Source organism: Canis lupus, chromosome 3 (genome assembly GCF_048164855.1).
Source record: "Canis lupus baileyi chromosome 3, mCanLup2.hap1, whole genome shotgun sequence".
In the NCBI taxonomy this organism is placed as follows: domain Eukaryota; kingdom Metazoa; phylum Chordata; class Mammalia; order Carnivora; family Canidae; genus Canis; species Canis lupus.
This window is the reverse complement of record NC_132840.1, coordinates 26,435,123-26,458,052: the sequence shown is the minus strand read 5'-3', so window position 1 is coordinate 26,458,052 and position 22,930 is coordinate 26,435,123. Positions and strand designations below refer to the sequence as shown.

The 22,930-nt window shown below is 51.9% G+C and overlaps 2 long non-coding RNA genes across 2 annotated transcripts in view; one reads left to right on the top strand and one right to left on the bottom strand.

Annotated features, from left to right (window-relative positions):
* The window catches only part of LOC140630129 (uncharacterized), a 35,662-nt gene extending 23,726 nt beyond the window's left edge, over window positions 1-11,936 (bottom strand). Inside the window, exon 1 of the long non-coding RNA XR_012027915.1 lies at window positions 11,718-11,936. This is a non-coding gene — a long non-coding RNA (uncharacterized lncRNA). The remainder of the gene's footprint in view (window positions 1-11,717) is intronic.
* Window positions 11,937-12,512: 576 nt separating this feature from the next.
* On the top strand, window positions 12,513-15,536 carry LOC140630128 (uncharacterized). Its single transcript, XR_012027914.1, has 3 exons — window positions 12,513-13,143; window positions 13,596-13,850; window positions 14,090-15,536. It is a non-coding gene; the product is annotated as an uncharacterized lncRNA (long non-coding RNA).
* Window positions 15,537-22,930: the final 7,394 nt, after the last annotated feature.

Below are 22,930 nucleotides of genomic sequence, written 5' to 3'. Positions count from 1 at the left end.
AGGGGACAGCTGGCAATATCTGGAGACGTTCTGGGTTGTCACAACTGCAGGTGGAGGGTGCCACTGGCATCCAGTGGGTACAGGCCAGGGATGCTACTAAATGTCTCACATGGCGGACAGGACACCCCCGGCACAGAGAATCACCCTGCCCCAAATGTCAGTTTGGAAAACAGTTTGGAAACAGCCTAACACAATGAGAAATACTTTTCTCTCTTCTTTAAAAGTCCTGGGCAATTGGTCACCTTTTTAGTCACTTGACATGTCCCATAGCCCAGAGGGCCACTGGTGGGGACCCCTCCTGCCTGTGATCATGGGCTTTGCATCTTTGGAGTGACCTCCGGGAACAGACTTCAGCTTGGGCGAGCTGCCCAGCTGCTCCAGGCTCTCACTTGCCACTCGCAGAGGGCTCCAGACCTCGGGGCTCACCCCACTGCAGCTCAGCTCTGAAGGGCACAGACTGAAGCTATGAAGCCAAGGAAAAAGAACAATGACACCTCCGCCGTCACAGCAGGTAACCTTGCCCGGTGGCAGGTGCTTCACGGGCGTCAGTGAACTTTCACACAGTTTGTCTTGCCTGAATAAATACAAGCCTCACCCATTAAAGCAGAGTCTTTCTGCGTTCCTGACCTGCCAGCTCAGTGGAACAGCAGATGCCACACGTCCAAGTGCACGGGGGTAGGGAAGGGAGAGCCGGGCGCGTCCACCCTCACGTCACATGAAGGCAGAGCTGATCGAGTCCACCTCAGACCTCCTGAGACAAGCTCCTGCCTGGTGAGCCCCAGGAGTACAGGGCTGAGCTGGTGGCAGACACATCTGGGGGATACCCCTGCACCTCACTGTGCACCCTGGAATGTGAGTCCTGCAGAGACAGAAGCTCCAGAAATGTAAGGAGCACATCACACTCCTGGAGTTTTTTCTGGTCTGCCACAGGCTCAGCAACTGGTCACCAGAAAACCCAGGAGCTGACATAAGCCCAGACCTGACAGTGGCTGCCTTTGGGGAGTTGTGAGGAGACGCAGGCCAGAAATGGGCCTAACCCATTAGCCTCATCTACCTCTGGATTGTTTGACTTTTTACGAGCGTTGTACTAATTTTATCATTTTAAAAGAACATTTAAAAGGAAAGAATGAGGGCAGAAATATCTTGTATCCACACCTACTTCCCTGGGAACACACCTCACCTGCTCAGGGCAGGCTTGCACGGAGCTGCTGTTCCCGGTCACCAGACCCCAGAAAAGTGGCCCAAGCAAGACCACAAAGGCCAAAGACAAAGGGTAGAGGTGGTGAGACAGAGCTTAGTGCCAAACAGGGAAATGAGAAAAACAGCTCATGTGCCAGACCAGGAGCCCGGGCACGGAGGGGAGGCAGGGGAAGGAAAGCTGCAGGCCCGACACCCCCCTGTCTCCTGCCAACACCCCCTGAGCAGGTGACCATCCCCACCGACATCCACTCAGATCCAAATAAGGGTCTGGATCCAACACTCACCACTGAGGTTCACACTGAGGAACGTCATGCATGACTAAAATCCAGAAGCTTGCCAATCGCTAGCCACCCAGTCTGCTAGGAGTTCAAACAAGGCACTGCACCCCCACTTCCTGACCCTTGGGGCCTGAGATCTGCTTTTCCACTTAAAATCCTTGCCTCAGCCTCAGGCCTGAACTTGGCATCATCCCTACCACTTCAACCCCTTACTGCTTTCCATCATGAGTTCTGGGCTCCCCTCTACTGGCTTTCTTACAGGCTGGTGAATAACTCACACATGGTGTCACCTTTCCAAGTTCCCCTGTACTGCAAGAGGGACCAGACACCTAGAGACAAGACCGGAGCTGGGGAGACAGGGCTTGACCCAATGGGACAACTCACAAACTCTAACATTCTCATGAGCAGTTACTTCCTGTTGCCATCCAAGGCAAAACTAGAGCTGCAACATTCAGCCAGAAACCATCACATTTTAATAGTTCAGCAAACATCGTAAAACATTGGAAAGAAAAAGAGGTAGGTTGAAAAATAATACTCAGAATAATCATCTAAGGTTTGTGTCTGTACATACGCCTTTAGCTTATGAAGATCAGCTAAAAGGTAAACAACAGCAACATTCCCAGTGGGCAGGATAGAGAAGTCACTTCAGTCACAGGGGTCTGGTGAAGGGGGTCATGCAAGAGGCGAGCCATTCACCGTAGCCCCAGTCCAGAGTCCTGGCGAGGGCTGCAGCTCAGAGGGTTAACTGGTGATCTGAGATGCGGAACCAAAGAGAATGGAAGACATACAGAAGCCAAATCAGATACGAATCCACTGCACCAGGCAGTGAATTAGTGGGGAAACCAACTGGTATCCCCCAAAGGAAGGGCTCAAGCATCAAGTGTGTTCATAAGAGCATCAGGACCCAGTGTCCCAATGGTCGGACAGCTCAAGACTGACCTGAGAGAAGTTATAAGGGAGAGATGTGTGTGGATCCTGAGGATTGTCCCTTCTGCTCCTGTCCCTGCATACTGATGGCTTACTTTCCACCTACGACGCCCTCAAGTACCACATGTCCTCAGACCTTGCCTGACCATGGGCTCACCAGGCAAAACCTGCCCTCAGAAGAATACAGATGGGATGCCTGGGTGGCTCAGTGGTTGAGCATCTGCCCTCGGTTCAGGTCATGATCCTGGAGACCCGGGATCAAATCCCACACCAGGCTCCCTGCATGGAGCCTGCTTCTCCCTCTGCCTGTGTCTCTGCTTCTCTCTCTCTCTTTCCATGTCTCTCATGAATAAATAAATAAAATATTAAAAAAAAAAAAAGAATACAGACACCCTGATGTGCAGATTCAGTTGGCTGAGCGGGGAGCCTCGTCCTGTTGGGGGCGGGGGGGTGGGGGTGGGATTTTGCATTCGGGTGCAGAGTGAATCTGCTACCTGGCTCGAGCCAAAAAAACAAAGCTCTCTAATTTTTAAATGTCAGCCACAAACCAGCTTGCTGGACAGTAGGTGGGGGTGGCAGTGGCAGGGGAGATCTCTCCAAGATCACAGACCAGGGGCTTTGGCCCACTGATGCTGACTCTCCTGTGCCTGGGCCTCGTGGCCCTGCCTTGCCTGCCCTGAGCATCCTTCCTGCTGGCTTCACTGACTGGCTCCTGCACAGCCTTCAGGCTAGGGGAGGTGGAGGCGGGGGAGAAGCATTGGCAGCCCTGCTGGATTTGGGACTTCCGGCCTCCAGAACTGTGAGAGAATCAATTTTTGTTGTTGTAACCCCCCCACCCCCCAAGTTTGTGGTAAATTTGTTACAGCCGCCACAGGAAACACAGCCCTGGAGTCATCCATTAACTCATTAAACAGCAACACGGGGTGGGGTGGGTAGGGTGTTGGGGGGCAGGGAGGGAGGAGTAAGAAAGAGGCCTCTGAGCAGCACAAACTTCTACACCGAGTTCTTTCCTTTCCTCAGAAGGTATGGTTACCCCCAATGCACTGTTCTGTGACTATTCACATACTCTGTTCATTAATACTCCCCTTGGATAAACTGTCACCCCAATGTGATAGTTAGCTGAAATTCAAAACCAGGTAAATTCATCTTAGAACTCTCTCTGTCTCTCTCTCTCTGTTTCTTTCATGAATAAATAAATAAAATCTTAAGAAACAATTTTAAAAAGCAAGGAATCAAAGACATGCTTCACTCTCAAATGACACCCTGTCCCTTCCTCTGATACTGGGGTGGAGGCAAGATCGCCCTTGAGATTCACTCGTTAACTCATAGCTCACAGTGCTAACCTGTCACGGGGATGGGGATTTCTGACCCGCAGTCATTCATTCGTTCTTTCTTTTTTAAAGATTTTATTTATTTATACATGAGAGACACAGAAGGAGAGAGAGAAGGAGAAGCAAGCTCCATGCAAGGAGCCCGATGTGGGATTTGATCCCGGGACTCCAGGATCACACCCTGGGCCGAAGGCAGGCACTAAACCGCTGAGCCACCCAGGGATCCCCCATTCATTCATTTATAGATTTTATTTATCTGTTCATGAGAGATGAGCTGGGATATAAGCAGAGGGAGAAGCAGGCTCCCTGTGGGGAGCCTAATGCAAGACTCAATCCCAGGACCCCGGGATCACGACCTGAGCCAAAGGCAGACGCTCAACCACTGAGCCATCCAGGGGCTCCTGGTCCACAGCAATTTAGAAGCAGAAACTCAAAAGGGTGGAGAAGGTTTGAAGAAATCAGATTCACTGACAAATTCACCAGGGGAGACAAGTGAGGGGCAGAGAACAGAGTGATGGAAATGCAATAAAACATAGAAAAAGCCCGGTAGTCTGAAGCTGGGGCCCTCAGGCCATGGTTCCACACTACCCAGCACAGCCCCGAACATTCAACATGATAATCCAGCTCGGCAGGAAAAGGTGAATTGTGTTTATTCTGTTTTAAGAAACATGCTATTCCCTTTGCCTGCCTGTGCCTGCAGTGGACTCTGGGGTGGTCCCCCTGCCCCCAGGGAGTGAGACCGCCCAAGATGTCCCAGGCAGAGGGCACCCACCTGCTCCTCCCCACTAACTCTACCGGGGACGCAGCAGAGGGACATGGCCACGACTGTAAGCAAGGCCCGCACGGAGCGGACACACAGCGCAGAAGGAACTCACCCAGGTGTGCCGGGCATGTGAACACGCGAATGAGGGAAGAAAAGAATAAATAAATGAATGGATGAATGTTAAAGTTCTGATGAAACATCTGAATTCTTCCCTGGGCTCTTCCTTCTCTCTGCTGACTCTACCCCAAGCATGATTTCTCTTTTATCAAATTCCTGGGACCGTTTAACCATGGAAATAGCCATGATGGGATTAAGTCCCTGGAGGGCAGATACCTGTGATACAGGCGGATCAGGAAAATATGTAAGAAATGCTGCCTGGTGTCCTAACCACTTTTTTTCTCTTTAGGTTGCAAACTGTTGACGGGACAGGAACCTATAAGGACAAAAGATCCACAAATAAAAATTAGAAACTGCGGTGGAGAGACCCTGCCAAGCACCCTGGTGCCATCCACTCCTCCTGGGTGTGTGTTGGGTGGGGGGGGGGGGGCGGGGGGAGACCCGAGACTGGCTTCCAACCAACCGAACAGGGCGCTGGTGGTGGGATGTGCCTCCCCTTCTGCAGTCCCCCAAGTGCCTGCATGCCCATGTCCATTCCCGGGGCACCCTGCAGGTCACCCCTTCTCGGCAGCAGCTGAGTCATGCCACGTGCATTGGAGCCCGGCTCTGCCATGACCACACTTACGTCTACGTCTACGTTTCCTCACATGCAAAGCGAGAACAACTCTAGCTTCCTCCTACTGTTGACACAAGGATTAAATCGGTTAAGATTTGAGAAATGCTGACAACAGCACCTGGCACACAGTAAGAGCTCAATAAATGTTTGTTGTTTGTGCATTACTTATGCAACCTTCTGCTGTCCTGACTGGACGACAGAGTCTGTGGGGGCGGCGACAGTCTATCTCACCCGCTGCTACCTTACTTAGCCTTCGACAGGGGTGGATGGAGGAGTTCGAAAGACCACTTCCTGGCATCCTCCTAGCGACTCTGAGCACAGGAGTTCTTTATTCCGAGGTAAGAAAACAGGTCGGGGAAACATTCAATTCTTGCCCAGGACCCCTGAGGAAATGAGGGGTAACACGAGGGCCATCTCACTCGCAGACCACATTCTGTCTCTCTGCTGCCGTAAAGACAACTTTTAACAAAGTTAATTTGACACATACTTAAGGACAGCAGAAGTCTTAGCCTCCAGGACAGTAATTAGGCTTAAATAGAAACAATTCACATAAATGAACATAATTAGCACTATGCGAACACGCGGCAGCTCCCATCTCTGTTAGCATTTAGGGGAAGGTGTGATTCCTCGGTGCCGGGAAGAGCATGAGAGGCTGGGGGGAAGGGTTGGCTTTTTGCCCCTCCAATCAGTGTTGAATGATGTGGCTTATGAGCGGCTCTAAGGGAATGGAAGGTCTGCAGTGTTTGGTGGACTTAGATGCATTTGAGGGGATAGGACAGTCCTCAGTGGGCGCCAAAGTGGGACGCGGGCTTGGAACCTGGGGTGGTTGGCGAGAGCGTTGGCCTGAGACAAACGGAAGAGGCCCAAGGTGAGCACCGTCTGGCCTGTGGTTATCACCCTGGCCGATCCCACTTCTCCCTCCGTGCAATCTCTCAGGTCCAACTGTATCCCACCCGGCGCCCCTCATCTGGTTATGCCCTGATGAGCCAGGGGGTGATCAGGGCAGGCAGACAGTGGGGTGGTACCCAGGGTGAGTCAATTCAACACCGCTCCCTCCCGGACCCAGCAACTTTCTCAGATTCTCAAGAACTGTTTCTCTGTCTCTCCAGGTCGAAGGCAAGGGAGGTTAAACTCCTCTGGAGTTTGGCGACAATTCTGACAATTGCCGAGGCCTCGTGGAGGTCTTGGAGGTGGGGCTGTATCGATCAGGAGTCAATCACCTGATCTAGTATTTTTTTTTTCCTTAAAGATTTATTTATTCAGAGAGAGAGAGAGAGAGGCAGAGACACAGGCAGAAGGAGAAGCAGGCTCCATGCAGGGAGCCCCACGTGGGACTCGATCCCGGGTCTCCAGGATCACACCCCGGGCTGCAGGTGGCACCAAACCGCTGCACCACTGGGGCTGCCCACCTGATCCAGTATTTTAAACTGGCTTCACCCCACCATTGGCGGTAGGTTTCATAATAGAGGGGTTATGAGTAGTCTTATCCACTTTCAAGTCTGTTTTAATTAATTTTATCATGACCCGATGTGACAGCCTCAGTATATGTTTAACGCTAGGATTAGGAATCAATTCAATTCAATCCACCCTTGCCCCCCACACTCCCACTGTCAGGACAACTCTCTCTCCTCCGGATGGACCCTCCCTTTTTACCATCTACCTTCCCAGGGGAGGTGACAGGAATTGGGCAGAAGTGCCCGCCTGCAGGAGGTCAGCGGGGGAAGCTGGGAGTAGTGAGTCAGCACCACTCTCAGAAGAGGACAAGCCAAAAAAAAAAAAAAAAAAAGGAGACAACCCAAGCATCAAATGACAGAGGTCATTAACATCAAATGGTAAGAGGTCACCTGGTACCACAGAGGTCAAGGTGGTGCCTCAGGATGAGACTGGACTTGATGCACGGGAGCTCCCCCACAGCACACGGGGGTCCATTGCGACCTGCGCTCATAGGCAGCGACTTGGGAGCAGGTACGTTCTGTTTGTATCACTCCAAGGCAATTTACTCCATTTAATGATTTTTTTTTTTTAAAGTAGGCTCCAGGGCAGCCTGGGTGGCTCAGGGGCTTAGCGCTGCCTTCAGCCCAGGGTGTGATCCTGGAGACCCTGGATCGAGTCCCATGTTGGGCTCCCTGCATGGAGCCTGCTTCTCCCTCTGCCTGTGTCTCTGCTTCTCTCTCTCTCCTGTGTTTCTCATGAATAAATAAATAAAATCTTTAAAAAAGAAAAATAAATAAAGTAGGCTCCACGCCCAGTGCAGGGCTCGGACTCATGACCCCGAGATCAAGACCTGAGCTGAGATCAAGAGTCAGATGCTCAACTGAATGAGCCACCCAAGCACCTCCATTTTACTCCATTTAAAAATCGGCAATTCTAGTTAGCTGCAACAACAAAAATGAAAGCATCAATTTTTAGGAAGGGGAAGTTGAGAGAAATTATTTGCAATGCAAAAATCAAACAACTAAAAAACCTCACTAAATATTATCTTTGTAGAGGAAGATTCTTTAGATTTAATGGAAGTACTGAAAGAAAAGCTCTCTATCTCTGTGGATGTCTAATAGCTGCCAGTGCATCCTGGGCCACAGTCTATACACATTATCTCACGTATTTTACACCACGACTCTACAACATAGGTCCTAACACAATAAGCCTAATTTTATTTTTTTTTATTTTTTATTTATGAATCATGAGAGACACACAGAGAGAGGCAGAGACACAGGCAGAGGGAGAAGCAGGCTCCATTCAGGGAGCCCAATGCAGGACCCAATTCGGGACCCCAGGATCATGCCCTGAGCCAAAGGCTGACGCCCAACCACTGAGCCACCCAAGTGTCTCAATAAGCCTAATTTTATAGATGAGGAACCAAACCAAGGAAGGTTAAGTACTATATGCAGATTCACACGGCTGGTGGCAGATGGGCTTGGATGCCAAGTCCTTGATCAGAAAGTCCTGTGCTTCGTGGACACTTCGGGCCCCAACAGGAACCAAGATGCTTATGAATAGAGAAAACCGATCCATACCTGCTGCCAAACCCTGGCATCTAGCAGCCTCTGCGTGGCATCTGCAGCCAGGCAAAGAGGGGAAAGCCACAAGGCCAGCCACTAAACGCTTTCACTCCTAAGGGCTCTTGAATCCCTCAAGCTGAAATTTAAAGTAGCCCCGGATGGCCCTCCTGGCTGCCCTCGCCACCAGACAGCCTAAAAGAAAAAGGTGCTGATTTCCATGGGCGCTGGTGCTCTGTACCTTAAGGTCTGAGGTAACAGATGTTTCTGTTCCCTGTCCTAACAGAGACCTGCAGGCAACCTGCTCGGACGAGGCAGCAAGTACCAACTCGGCCAGAACTGCCAGGGGGCTCTGGGGTGGGACTGTGTCCACACCATCCTAAGGAGGGGAGCCCCACAGCCTCTCTGCACCTTGATTTGCATCTAACACAAATGAAGATCATCATCCTCATGCCTTCCCCACCTCACAGAGACCAGAGAGTGTGTTGTCAGCCACACCTGGGCAGCTTGGCTCTGCCACGGGGGTTGGGGATGGGGATGAGGGGTAGGGGGGGTGTCCTGTCGCCCTCTCAGACTGGGTTCGGGGACAGGCTCTCCCACTCTCCGGCTTCTCCCCCTGCCCCCGCCCCGGCCCTCTCGAGGGGCCTCAGCTATTCTGCTGCACCAACTCTCCCTTTGTAAGAACCTTCCACCCATCCAGAGTCCAGCTCCTGTAACAGACTTCTAAACACACCTCGTGCCTTCCTAATTCTGCTAATGCCACCCCCTTCTCTCCAACTGTCCCTGAAGCCTGGCTGCTCTCCCAAGTTCAGGCCGAATCCTTTCTACTGCCCCAGCCCTGTGAGCCCCTGAAATCCCAGAGATTTACTATCCTATTACATTCCCCAGCTGGCCTTCATGCTCAGCTCTGCACACCAATCCTACCACTTTTTATGCGTGCATGCATCATGTATGCACCTACCCATCCAAGTGTCCCACAAATATTTATCAAACATCTGCCAGATGGCAAGTGCTGTTCTATCACTTCTAACCATTTTCTTCCCATTCTCCAAGATGACTATCCTCTGCCTCGTGCTCTCCCTAAAAGCTCCACCACCCATTCCCTCTGCAACCTCATTCGATCTCCTGGCATTCGGTACCACCTTAGTCACAAAGACACCCCTGCCCTGACCAATCTCCCACACTCCAGGTGCCAGAACCCAACACCATCTCCAGTGGGGTGTCTAACAGGCAACGTACTGTAGCCAAAACAGAATTCCAGATGCCCATAAAACCCAGCAGCCTGTTCCCCGCCCCTCGATAAATGATTCACCCATCTGTGCAAGCCACAGACGTTGGAGTCATCTTCATCTCCTCTGTGTGGCGTCCTACCTTCCCGTGACCACCCAGCAGTAGACTCTGCTGGTTCTCCCTTCAAAACCGATGCTACAGCCTGGTCTGAACCACAGTGGTTTCTAACCAGTCCAAGGAACATCTCCAGTAGGTCTCTTTGCCACCACTCTCACCTCTATATATTCTTTACAAAACAGCCTGAGTGGTAGTTTTAAAACCTAAGATTTCAGGACACCTGGGTGGCTCAGCAGTTGAGCATCTGCCTTCGGCTCAGGGCAAGGTCCCGAGGTCCCAGGATACAGTCCTGCATCGGGCTCCCCTTGAGGAGCCTGCTTCTTCTCCCTTTGCCTGTGTCTCTGCCTCTCACTGTGTGTCTCTCATGGACAAATGAATAAAATCTTTAAAAATAAAAAAAAAGTACCTAAAATTTCAAAGTCCCAAGGCACACAAAGTCCTAATGAGCTGACTCCTGCCTGAATTCACCTGCTGCTGCTCACCACCAGATTCACTGGTCTTCTTGTCGATTTTGCAAATGCACCAAACAGCAGACCTTAGTGCTTGCTGGTGACCCTTCTGCCTGAGGAGGCTTCTCCTGGCTTCTTCAGGTTTCTCCTCAATGACTTAAGCCCTCCCTCCCCCATCAACACTAACAACCCCTTTCTGGCACTCTTCACCTTCCTACCCCTTCAGAGCATTTATCATAACCTAACACTGTTTTAAATGTTTGCTGTGTCCATGTAAGGCCAGTTTCCTCCAACAGAAGATCAGCTTACATGACCCGTGGGAACTACCACCCAGCATGCTGGGATGGAAGGACCCAAGGCCAGAGTGTGTTTAGGATGATTGATTTGTGATGTGCACCAAGGGTGCGGGGTAAGGAGTATAAGTGCAGTCCTGTGGCTGCCACGTGTGTGAACCAGGGAATCTTTGAGGCCAGACAGACAACTGGACTGGCAGGGCAAAGCAGGACAGCACTGGCCAGTCCTCAAGCTGGGGAAGCTCAGGAGCCAGGCCACTAACCTACATGGCAGCAGAAGCCACTGGACCCCAGGGTACCAGCTGATGCTTCCCCATCAGCCCTCTGCCCCTGGACAGACCCTCAAGGGGAAGGCTGGCAAGTATAGGAGCCTCACCTCCTGCCCAGCACCCAGCCTGCCAGCCACCCATCTCAGCTGCTACCACCACACAGCACTTATGGCACATGCCACATGTGGACACTCAGGGGAGTGACCATTTGTCCCAAAGGCATCTCAGACTCGGGCGCAGAGGCAGAACTGGCCTCACATACAGTGGGCCCTCCTGGCCCCGTGCTGTGGCTCTCAGCATCTGCTAAAGGAGTCCACAGGCACTAACCCAGGAAGCCCAGCCACTCCTCGCTGCAGGAGACACGAGTGAATATACCAGGAGGGCGTAGGCCCGGAGTCTTTGTGCACAACCATGCTGTCCCCTTGCTTCCTGTCCCTCAGCAGGCACAGAAATAGTGAAGGCACAAGAGCATGGGCCCTGTCCGTGCTACCAGGCCACAGCCACTTAACCTGGGGGTGGGGAGTTCCTGCGGAGGCCATCTGCTGATCCAGTCTCCATGCTGACCTGCAGCTCCCAGCTGGACCCGGCTCTGGCCACTAGGGGGTTGTGGGGGGAGGGGGGTGGAGGGCTCATGTCCACCTCCGGGACTGGAAGGCTGAAACCCCTTCTCCCGTTCCTCTCTTTAAAAATGCAAGCTGGCAAACTGGGCCCCGAATATAACACTTCCGTAGTGACCACAGGACTTTTCATATCTGCTGAGATTTGTCATAGCCACCGTGGGGAGCTAGTCTCCAGGCCCCCCGCTTTCAGGAAACCGAGGTACGGGCTTCCCTCGCAGCTGGGAAAGCAGCGGCCCTAAAACCAGAGCCCCCCACTTCCACCCCCAGACCCACGAGCCCTTCTGCACCCACCACGGAGAGTGAGGTAGAAAGAAACCACCAGCCACGCAAAACCCAGAAAAGGCATCCCTTTCTCTCCAAACATTATGAAATCAAAGAGCATTTTGTTGCTTCTTGGAAATTTCTCTCCTTAGGACTCGGAGGCCGCACATTCAGCAGGGTTCCCGTGATCAGCCTTCAAGCTCCTGCCCCCTTCCCGAACTCTGAGCAGACTGAGAACCCGAGCGCTTACCTGCGCCGGCCGTGGACGCCGAGGCCCGGGGCGAGCAGGGCCGCGGGCTTCCAGCGCCCTCCTCGCCGGCGCCGGGCTGCAGGGCTCCCGCAAGATCCCGAAATCCCCCCGGATCCGCGTGGTCGCCGAGGGAAGCAGCCCGGCTCTGAACAAGCCCAGGCAAGCCCAGGCAGAGTCCGCTTCTAGGTCCTCCTCCCGCGCGCACCGGCCGGCCCCGGGGCGGGAGACGCGGCCGGCGGCCCCAGAGCCCCCGGAGTGGGCTCGCCCCGGGCGGGTGGGCGCCGGCCTCCCCGCACCTGCACGGAAGGCCAGGTGGCCCGGCGCGGCGCTGGGGGCGGGGCCGGCCTGCGCGGGCCTCGGGGCGGGGGCGCTGCGGGCGCCGGGCCCGTCGGGGTTGGGGTGCGCCCTGGAGGGGGACGGCGCGCGCCCAGCCGTGGGGCCGCCCCGCCGTCGCCACGCTCCCGGGGACCGCGATGCCCGGCCCGCGCGGCCTCCCCGGGGGAAGAGGGGAGAAGGCACCAACGTCGCGGCCGTCGCGGGCGGAGGCGGCGTCCCGGGGCTGGACCTGTCGTCGCCGACCGGCCGGGAGGGCGCCGAGGGCGCGCGCGGCCCCGGGCTGAAGGAGACAGGGAAGGGCTCCCGGGCCGGCCCCGGCCCCCAGCGGCGGCGCCCCGCCCCCACTCACCGCGCCCCGCGTTCCGGCGCGGCCCCGGCCCCGGCCCCGGCCCCGGCCCCGGCCCCGGCCTCGGGCGCGGGGCGGGCGGGGGCGCAGGCCGGGCTCGGCCTCCCAGGGCCACCCGCACGGAGGCGCAGACGCGTCCCGGCTCGGAGTCGCGGGGAGGAGCCGGGCGCCCGCAAGGTGCGCGCCTCCCATTTCTCGCGGTTTCCCGGGCAGGCCCGCCCTCGGGGTTAGTGCGGACGCACGTGCAGGGGCCGCTCCAAAGACCCCGCTTCGCCTGTCGGCGGTGGGGAAGGAGATCCCGGCCACCACCCCGCTGCCAGCCGTCTTAAATCCCGCTCAGCCCGACCTGCCGGGACCTCTGGGAGACAAGCGGCCCCGGGGATCCCTCCGCAAGCGCTTCTGCCCCGGGGGTTGTTGCAGGACAGAGATCTCTCCGCGAGAAGCAAACCCTTCTCCCCTCCTCGCAGACACCCGACACTCACGACACCCGCAGGACTCCGTGCGAGGCACGTACACCTCGCAGGCGTCTGTCTCCTACCCCGGGACGCGACCGAGACCGACCCAAGGGCGAAGGTCCTCCTGATTTGGTGATGCGGCGGCTCCCTGAAGCGACAGGGGAAGCTCATTCGACTCGTACTGGGGAGAAAACAGTCCTTGTGGAGACGGCAGGGAAGCGGCTGCTGCCCTGGCTGCCCTGGAGTGTCATCACATCTGGGCTCGCAGGAGGGAGCAAGTGGAGGCCAGGTGGGCTGCCCCCATTTGATGGATGAAGATCCTGAGATTAGTCCACAGAGATTGTGGAGCCCAATGTTTCCCACACTTTCCCGGGGATTCTGGAACAGTCCTAGAAAAGTAAAGAGTTAGCCAGCAGGTGAGAATGTCTAGGTGCAGGTGGATGGCTGCAGGTCAGACCGACCTTCCCCCACACCCACCATGCAGGGTAGGGGACAGTTCCCCAGCCACCCTCACCGCAGGATGGCCATCATCGTGGGGCAGATGGGGTGATGATGTTCTTCCCAGATCCTCAAAGACTCAGGAAGATTCAAATGAGGCCAGTGGCTCTAGAGGCAGCACACTGCAATGGAAAGGAAAAGGGGATTCTCCTGACTTGGGTGTAACCTTGACCAATCGTAATAACAGCTCATTTGCCCTGAGTGCTCTCAGTGTGCCAGGCATCATCGTAAACCCTTCCCCAGGCAGGATCTTCAAACAGTCCTGTGCGATTGGTACTGGTACCGCCCCCATCTCCAGGTGAGGACGCCGAGGATCAGAAAGGTAAAACTTGGCCACCGTCACAAGGAAGAGAGTGAGGCAGAACCAGGACCCCAGGCACGCCTTTGAGACCCCCGGCCTCACCTCTGAAGCACTTGCCATTTTGTCTCAATTTAGCAAATTGCTTAGCCTCTCGAGGCCTTGGTGTTCTTGTGTGTACAGACAGCATCAAGTTCGAGGTAAGGAGTCAGTAAATCCTGCGGAACCTCTGCCCCTCGGGGAAATTGGATACACAGCATGAGATACAGTGCCTGCACGTGGTGGCACTTCGGGTCAACCCCAGTTCATCTAAGGGAACTCTGTGGGATGCCAGGCCCTGAGGATGCATTAGCTCTCCGCCGTATGCATATAGCACCTGGGAGCATCCTGTCTGAGTGCTTTTGCCCTCATTGGCTTTCTCTTCTTGCTTTCCTTGCAGAACCACCAAAATGCCTTGACCCGGGCAGCCAACAGTTGAATGCATTCCCTTTGGAGACACCAGGTTCTGGCAACTAAAGCATTGGAATAATCAGATTCTTAACACACTTTTTCATCCAGAAAGGCCAAACCATATCCAGGCCTGATTTTCTTTTCCTTTAGCACTTTTGTGTAAATGAGGACTTTTTACAAAGTATATACCAAAATCTGTCTCACTCACCTGTGCCCAGCCCGACCAGGCTCAAGGATGCCAAGCCATCTGTACTTCACCTAGGACCCAGCAAGCACCCAGACATACACATACACCTGACTTACGAGCAAAGCAGGGCTATGGAGAGAGGGGGCTATAGAAGTAGTGTGGGCAGACTTCAGTGTATGCCTCCAGCTGTGCAAAGTCCACATCCCAGTCATAGCTGTGAACCAATGTGCCAGAAGCCTTTAGGCCTGAAATGTAACCAAGGAGTCCCACTCTCCAGTCAACCTATGGATCAATCTTGTGCAAAACAGTGAATTAAAAACAAACAAACAAACAATGTCCTGGGATTAGATATGGGGATGGGGCACAGTTTGGGGAATACACTAAAACCCACTGAACAGTACGCTTTTAAGTGGTAAAATTTATGGCAAGTAAGTTATATCTCAGTAGGAAAAGAAAAAAGGAGTCACCAGTCTTCCTTATTGGCTACAAATACATGGCAAGAGCCCCACCAGTCATCTGAAAGCTCTGACACTCTTGGTACTTACTTACTGCTAACAGATCTAATCCAGGTTGTTGGTAACACAGGAGCGTCAGGCATCCTACAGCTGTAGCTGTGCTATGCCAGGGCCCTGGCTGTGACCATCTCAGGGGCAAGTGGCCAGGAAGCTGTGGCAGCCTGTCTGTTATGCCCTCGAAGAAAGGACTACAGGGACACAGCCCCAGACTGGACCCTGCAGAAGAAAGAGTTCTTGCACAGAGGGACTTTCTTCCCTGCAACCCTGACATCAGAGAATCACTTGGGAGAGTAATAGTGGAGGGGTCTGGGTATGTGCACACGGCACATGGGGGTGCTCCAGGGAGTCCCCCTAGCATTACAGAGCCCTGTGTCAGCAAGCACAGTTTTCAAGGCCCCATCTCTGAATAAGGAAGCCCAACTTGACTGGTTGGGCTGGTGAAGAAATCGCCACCAGATTAAAAATAGCAAAAAAATGTAAGAAGAGTGCTGCACAAAGGGGAGAATTACTTTGAAATGTTTACTCATTGCTATGCTGACTGGGCATTTTAACTAAACATAGTTTTGAGTTCTGTTTATTTTCCAGTTCCTAAAGTCACCCTTTGGCTTATGCATCAAGTCAGTCTTTTTCCTAATTGAGGACAGAGAGGTCAGCTTATTCTTAGGAGATATCTATCTATGGATTGATTGATCGGTAGATATTTAATACAAATGAATACATACATACGTTATTTACTACCATTTATCAGGTGCTTATTCTATGTTATACTCTGTTAATGTGTTTTACAGACTTGGTCTCACTTGACTCCCAGCAGCTCTATGAGATCCTTAATATTATGCCCATTTAGCAGGTGATAAACTGAGTCTCAGAGAAGCTTCAGTCATATCGCTTAAAAGTGACAGATCTAGGGGAACTGGGGGGCTCAGTTAGCTAAGCATCCAACTCTTGATTTCACTGAGGTCTTTATCTCAGAGTCATGAAATCGAGCCCTAAGTCGGGCTCTGGGCTCAGCAAGGAGTCTGCTGGAGGTTCTCTCTCTCCCTCTGCTCCTCCCCTTGCTCATTCTCTCTCTCTCTCTCTCTAAATAGGTAAATAAAATCTTAAAAAAAAAATGTGACAGACCTGGGATTTGGACCTCTGCTGAACCCCAAAGGCATGCTTAGCCTCAGAACACAGAGACACTATTTAACAAAGGCTGCAGGGACAGAGGGGAATCCCCTCCATTTTTATTGGAATGAATGAAAACTCCCCAACCCTGAGTCCAGAGAAGTGAGATTTGCCCAGATCTGTTTGCCCTGCCTGCAGCTTTCATAAATATACATAACTGGTACATCCTATTTCTCCAGCTCAAAGAGGAAAATAGGGCCAGTTTCTGTCCTAAGAATGGTAGGAAGGACATAGGCCCTGCCCAAAGAACCCTGGGAGCAGCAACTTACCCCAAGGCTGTCAGTCCTGCTTACTGCCTCCATCATCCCTCCAGAATAGATCTGGATGGTCAGGTTGAGGTCTGCTGGTTTCCCCAGGTACAGCTGGGCAGGGTGATGCAGGAGGATGCCCCATGTCTTGGAGAGAGCAGACCCACTACCCTCAGTGTCTAGCTCTTTAGAGACAGAAAGTCTTGCTGATCCATATTGGATTATCTAACAAAGACTTACACTGGGGGTCTCCCTTGGTCAGGCTTGGGCCCAAGTGTTTTACAGAAATGACATTTTTTAATCTTCATAAAAACACTAGGCTTTTATTATTCCCATCTTACAGATGAAGAAACTGAGGCGTGGAGAGGTTAGAAAGCTCCCCAAGGTCATGCTGCTAGTTTGGGATGTGAGTCCAGTGGTCCGGCTCCAGAGTCAGCCACAACCCCCTGTTTGTGTTACCATAGCCTCCTGGGTATTGGGGTGCCAGGTCTACCTGCTTCTCTAGGACTTCCTAGCTGCTGAGGTGGGCTTCCAATGGCTCGTTCCCCAGACACCTTTGAAGTGTGTTCCTTCTTGTTGTCCAACTGCATCAGGGTCATCCCCATCCGTCCCAGACAGTGGAAAGGTCTAAACTCCACCCTCTCCTTCCCCAAGGCTTACTGGCCCACTGCCACCTTCTAGTCACCTTTCTAATCACCTTTACCTCCACAGTGGGGGGGCCACACAGCTGCCCTGGCTATAGCCCTTCCTCAGCCAGATGCTTCTGGTCTTAAATTGCCCCCAGAAGCCAGTGAGTGTCAAAGGGACCCTTGAGTGGTTTCTCCTAGGACAAGACCACTCCAAGATGGCTTCACAACTCCACTGCCAGCGTTATGAACAACACACAACATTGAAAGGCAATTTCTCTGGTTAAGTAAACCTGGTGCCGCCCCACACTATATATGATGACATATGTTACATAAGAAATACATGTCTCATTATATAACATATAGGGGCACTTGGCTGGCTTAGTTGGTAGAGCATGTGACTCCTGATCTCAGGGTCATGAGTGTGAGCCCCACATTGGGTGTGGAGCCTAATTAAAAAAAAATAAGAGGGGCACCTGGGTGGCTCAGTTGGCTAAGCATCTGCCTTTGGCTCAGCTCATCACCCTTAGGTCCTAAGATTGAGCCCCACATCAGGCTCCCTGCTCAGCCCCTCTCCCTACTCATCTCATGTTCTCTCTCTCTCTCTCAAATAAATAAGTAAATAAAATCTTAAAAAAATAAAATAAATATTATATATGATGGTGATGATGATGATGTAGTTACCATCTATTGCTCCAGATTCATGGTTCTTACCCTTTGGGGGTTATGTAATCCCCTGAGAATATGATGAAAGCTATGAACCCTTTCCAGGGGAAAAAAAAACAACTCACATCACACAAAATTTTACCTACAATTTCAGAAGCCCTCGGCTGCCTCCTCCCCCCTCTTTCCTCCCTTCAAATTTAAAAAGTTGAAACTACTATGGTGCTGTCCAATAGAAGTGTCCGTGAAGGTGAGAAAGTTCCACGCCTTTGCCTCACGTGGCTCCTGGAATTAATTAAATAAAAGGTAACATTTAGGGGCAGCGCGGGTGGCTCAGCAGTTTAGCGCCACCTTCAGCCCAGGGTGTGATCCTGGAGACCTGGGATCGAGTCCCACGTTGGGCTCCCTGCATGGAGCCTGCTTCTCCCTCTGCCTGTGTCTCTGCCTCTCGCTCTCTCTCTCATAGATAGATAGATAGATAGATAGATAGATAGATAGATAGATGATAGATAAAAATAAAAAAAAAAGTAACATTTGGTTCCTTGGTGCACAAGCACATGTGGCAAGTGGCCACCGTATGGGACCATGCAGTTCTCAAGCCTATCCTGGGGTGACCCAGAAGATCGGGAAATCGTAGACCTGGGCTGCATCATGTGTCGGTTTGCTGTCACTGGCTTATTGAATATGAGGACAAAGATGGTGTTTAAAAGGAAGTAGTGTGACCGACCAAGTTTGGGCAGAATATTTTGAAAGGTCTGGTGTGTCAGTTGTGCTGGGCAGCCCAGTGCTGCGTGCCTAGCAGTTCCCAATAGGACCAGAAATAGAGGTGGTTGGCCCCATAGACTAACAGCCTGGAGGCTGTCTCTCTGCAGTCACTGGACACAAAAGGATAAGCTCTGGGGCTCTGCAGCTGCAGCCGTCCACACGAGACCCAGGGCAGAAGGGACGAGCTTCCCCTGAGCCTGTGGCATCCTCAGAACCTGAAGGCTGCCATGAGCCTGAGTCCGATGGATCCTCTTTCTTGCCAACTGGGTCTGAGGAGGCAGCACCGAAGCTTGCTTTTGTACCACTCATACCTCGTCAGGGTCACCGACGACCTTTGTGCTGCAAAACCCCATGACCACTTCCAAGTCCCCTCAGCACCATTTGACACGGCTCATCCTTCCCTGATACTTGAAACTCTTTTTTTTTCCTTTCCGTTTGGATTTTTGGAGGCCACTGTCTTCATTCTCACCTACTCCGCTGACCACCCTTCAGTGTCTTCTGCTGGGCCCGCCTCTAGCCCCCACCTCTTTATGTCAGGGGACCCCAGGGCTCAGTCCACCTACACACCCTCCCTGGGTGATTTTATCCACCCTCATGGCTTATCAATCTCCTCTGTACACTGCTAACTCCCAAACTGTTATCAGCAGCCATGACCTCTCTGCTGACCTCCAGGCTCTGAGAGCCAACAGCCAATTCAAAGTCTCTTGGATATGTAATAGGAATCTGAAAATGTGACACATGCCAAACTGAAGTTCTGATCACACCTGGCCGCCCTAGGTTGCTTCTCTCAAGTCTCCTCCTTCTCCATGCATAAGAACCCCATACTTCCAGCACCCTGGCAAAAATCCTTGCTGTCCATCCTTGATTCCTTTCTCTCTTCCCCCAATATCCAGTCCATCAGCAAAGCCTGCTGGTTCCACCTTCAAATAAAGCCAGAACCTAGACGCTTTTCTCATCACAGCCTTCCCTCCTATACTGTCCAAGCCACCGTCATGCTTTTGCCTGAGTGACTGTCACAGCCTCCTACAGTTTTACTGGGCCCTTGCTCCCCAAGGCCCGTCATCAGCACAGCATCCAGGAGTGGTGTTTAGAATGAAATCTAGTCACATCTCTCCTCTGCTCAAAAGTGGCTCCTCTCCCTGCTCAGAGTCAAAGCTAAAGTCCCTTCTATGGCCTAAAATCTTCAAATAAACCTGGCCCTGACTCCTGACCTCATGTCTTATTGCGCTCCTGCTCACTACTCTATTCCAGTGACATCTGCCTCCTTGCCAATCTTGAAACACACCAAGAAGTCCTCTCTGCTACCTGGGAGGCCAGAGGAACCAGACCAGGGCCCTGGGGCCAACACTGTCACCAACATCATCATCACCAATGAGAACCAGAGGCTATAACCATTAAGCCCGTGTTCATCCTGAACCCCCAGTGAGACGTAAGAGGTGACAGTTACTAAGGAGATGCTCTGGACCATGGTTAGAACACCCATCTCTTACAGCCACAGGGCTATGGGGGTACAAAGTGGCAATTCTCTCTTAATTCAGAAAATATTAACATAAGTACCTTATTTCTGATGCAGATACCTACATTATTCTACTGATTAATCAAAAAGGAAAAAAAAAAAAAAAGAGTGACCTCATGCCAGTAGGAAATGTGGATTATTCAACAGGAGAAAGAGTCAATCCTGTTGAAAGGCAAGGTGAGAGAGTCCCACACCTGGCCCTTGATGAGATGGAGCGGGAAGTGCCATAAGCATAGGTGGGGCCCTCATAAAACCAGGCAGCTGGTAAAAAGACACAGTAATTGGTGGAATAGGCTGCCCCCTGACAGTGAGTCTACTCTAAAGGATGACAGCTCAGCAGAAAGCCAGAAAGTCACCCACATCCCAGGACACATAAATATTTCCAACATAAGGATTATGGGGATGACTCCCATACTGACTCGGGTCATTGTCCTTAAGGGAACCCCCTTTTCTCTACTCAGCCACACCAACGCACATCCTCATCCTTTGGTAGATACTGCCAACTTGTGTTTGTGGTCACTGCCCCAACCCTCGCACTTAGCTGTGGATTAGCATCACCCATGTCTTTCTATAAATAAGCAGAATTCTTAGCACAGCCCTCAGAAGACTGTGTGGCGAGCACCTGGAATTCTGGCTAGAATAGATAAAGGCACTCACCGGGCTTCTTTGCTGGGGCTGTGTCTCTCCACTTGCCCAGAAGGAACACCTTGGGAGAGCAGCCACTGTTGGCCTGCAAGGACCTAAGAAGCAAAAAAGTCATGAAGACCAAATCAACTGCAGGGCCAGGTGCATGTGGAGGTAGCCTGGGGGTACCTGGCTTGTCTGCTCAAGGGTCCCTCACCAACATTCTCTCCCAAGGGTGATTTTGCTAGGAGGAATTTCTTTCTTGAGTTAAAGCATTGCAGTCTCTAGGAAATGTCAGAGAGCGTGTGCCTTCCAGGGACCTACATGCACTGGTGTCCACAACAGAATTTGCAAACTTCTGAGGAGAGAGAGAGAGAGAGAGAGAGAGAGAGAGAGATGGGTCAGATCTAACAAAAGCATGGAGCTCAGGCCGCCAAGCTGAGCAGAGGCACCAAAAAGAGGCCCCATGGTGACCTGGGTCCCTTTGAGCCTGTGGGGTAGGTTAGTGGGGTGAAGGCAGTGGGGAGTGTCAAGGACAAGCTTGGCCCATTTCACATTTTTTTAAATATTTTATTTATTTATTCTTGAGAGACAGAGGCACAGGCAGAGGGAGAAGCAGGCTCCATGCAGGGAGCCTGATGTGGGACTTGATCCTGGGACTCCAGGATCATGCCCTGGGCTGAAGGCGGTGCTAAACTGCTGAGCCACCCGGGTTGCCCTTCACATTTTTATCATGAGCCAGGCCTATCTAATCCCTTCAGTTTTAAAGAAAAACCACAGGCACCTGGGTGGCTCAGTGCTTGAGCATCTGCCTTTGGCTCAGGTTTTGATCCTAGGGTCTTGGGATTGAGTCCCGCATCAGGCTCCCCATGGGGAGCCTGCTTCTCCCTCTGCCTATGTCTCTGCTTCTCTGCTTCTCTGTGTGTGTCTCTCATGAATAAATAAAATCTAAAAAAAAAAAAAAAAAAAAAAGAAGAAGAAGAGGAAGAAAAACCAAATTAGTACTTAAAAAAAACACACACACACAAACAAAAATGCCTGAGCCTAGTCTACTCCCTACTATGAAATAAGCACATTTATGACACAGAAGGAAGCCTGGTATCTCTGAGACCTTGAAAGGACTATTTGCAACATGTGGGCTGCAGGGCAAGGTGACCTTTAAACCAGAGTGGCAGTGCCTTGCATGTGGTCTGGCCTTTCAGAGGACATGGCCTGGCCTTTCAAAGAGGACGTGAGACATGCAGGCCACTTCCCCGTTGTAGGGGACCTGGGAGGTTGAAAAAGGAAGAAATGTCAAAATAGGGTTAAAAAATGTGTTTCAGGGGGATCCCTGGGTGGCTCAGTGGTTTGCCACCTGCCTTCGGCCCAGGGCGTGGTCCTGGAGTGCCAGGATCAAGTCCCACATCGGGTTCCCTGCACAGAGCCTGCTTCTCCCTCTGCCTGTGTCTCTGCCTCTCTCTCTCTCTGTGTGTGTGTGTCTCTCATGAATAAATAAACAAAATCTTTAAAAAAATGTGTTTCAAACATTTAATATTTTAAAACAGAATGTTTTTAACAAATACCCCAAATACGAGAGAACTGTGCTGTACACTAGAACAGATAAAAAAAGACTGAAGGTTCTTTTGAACATAGGGCCCAGGCCAAATGCCCCACCCGGAGCAGATAGACCCCACAGCAAGATACCCCAAGAAAGCAAGTAATGGGCATTGACCCAGGCACTGGAACCTGAGCCCCAGGACTGGATGGGTCTACTTACCCTGCTTCTGAACTCAAGTGATCTGTCACTCTGGCACAATGTCCAAGTGCCCACTCTTGACCAGAACTTGGTTCAAGGAGGAGAAGGCAGAAACAGAACTGTCAATTCAGTCACTAAGAAGTGACCCCATCCCTTGGTGCTTTGCCACCGTATTGTCATACGGTGATATTGCTATTGATTTTTAAAGGCAGGGACTGTGCTTTATACTGTTTGCACCTATTCACAGCCTCAGTTCTCACGTGAGTGGATGCTTGATAAATACTTGTGGGGTCGAATCATATTATCAAGAAAGTATGATCAAGAATTCCTTGGGAGATATACAGGGGTGCCTGGGTGGCCAGTCCGTTAAGTGTCTGCCTTCGGCTCAGGTCATGATCCCAGGATCCTGGAATCGAGTCCTGCATGGAGCCCTGCAGGGGGCTCCCTGCTCAGTGGGGAACCTGCTTCGCCCTCTTCCTCTGCTCCCCACCCCACCACACTGCCCCCCATCCTTCCCTCCACCCTGCCCTGCTCATGCACAGGCGCTCTCTCTCAAAGAAATAAATAATCTTAAAAAAAAGAAAAAAAGAATTCCTTGGGAGATAGATAGTAGTCTTCCCTTCTCTGCAGGGCCATGTGTTCCAAGAACCCTAGTAGGTGCCTGAAACCTTGGATAAACCTATATACCCTATGTTTTTTCCTATGCATGTGCACCTGCATTAATGTTTAATTTATAAATTAGGCACAAGAATAATGAATAATAAAGTAGAACAATTATAAGACT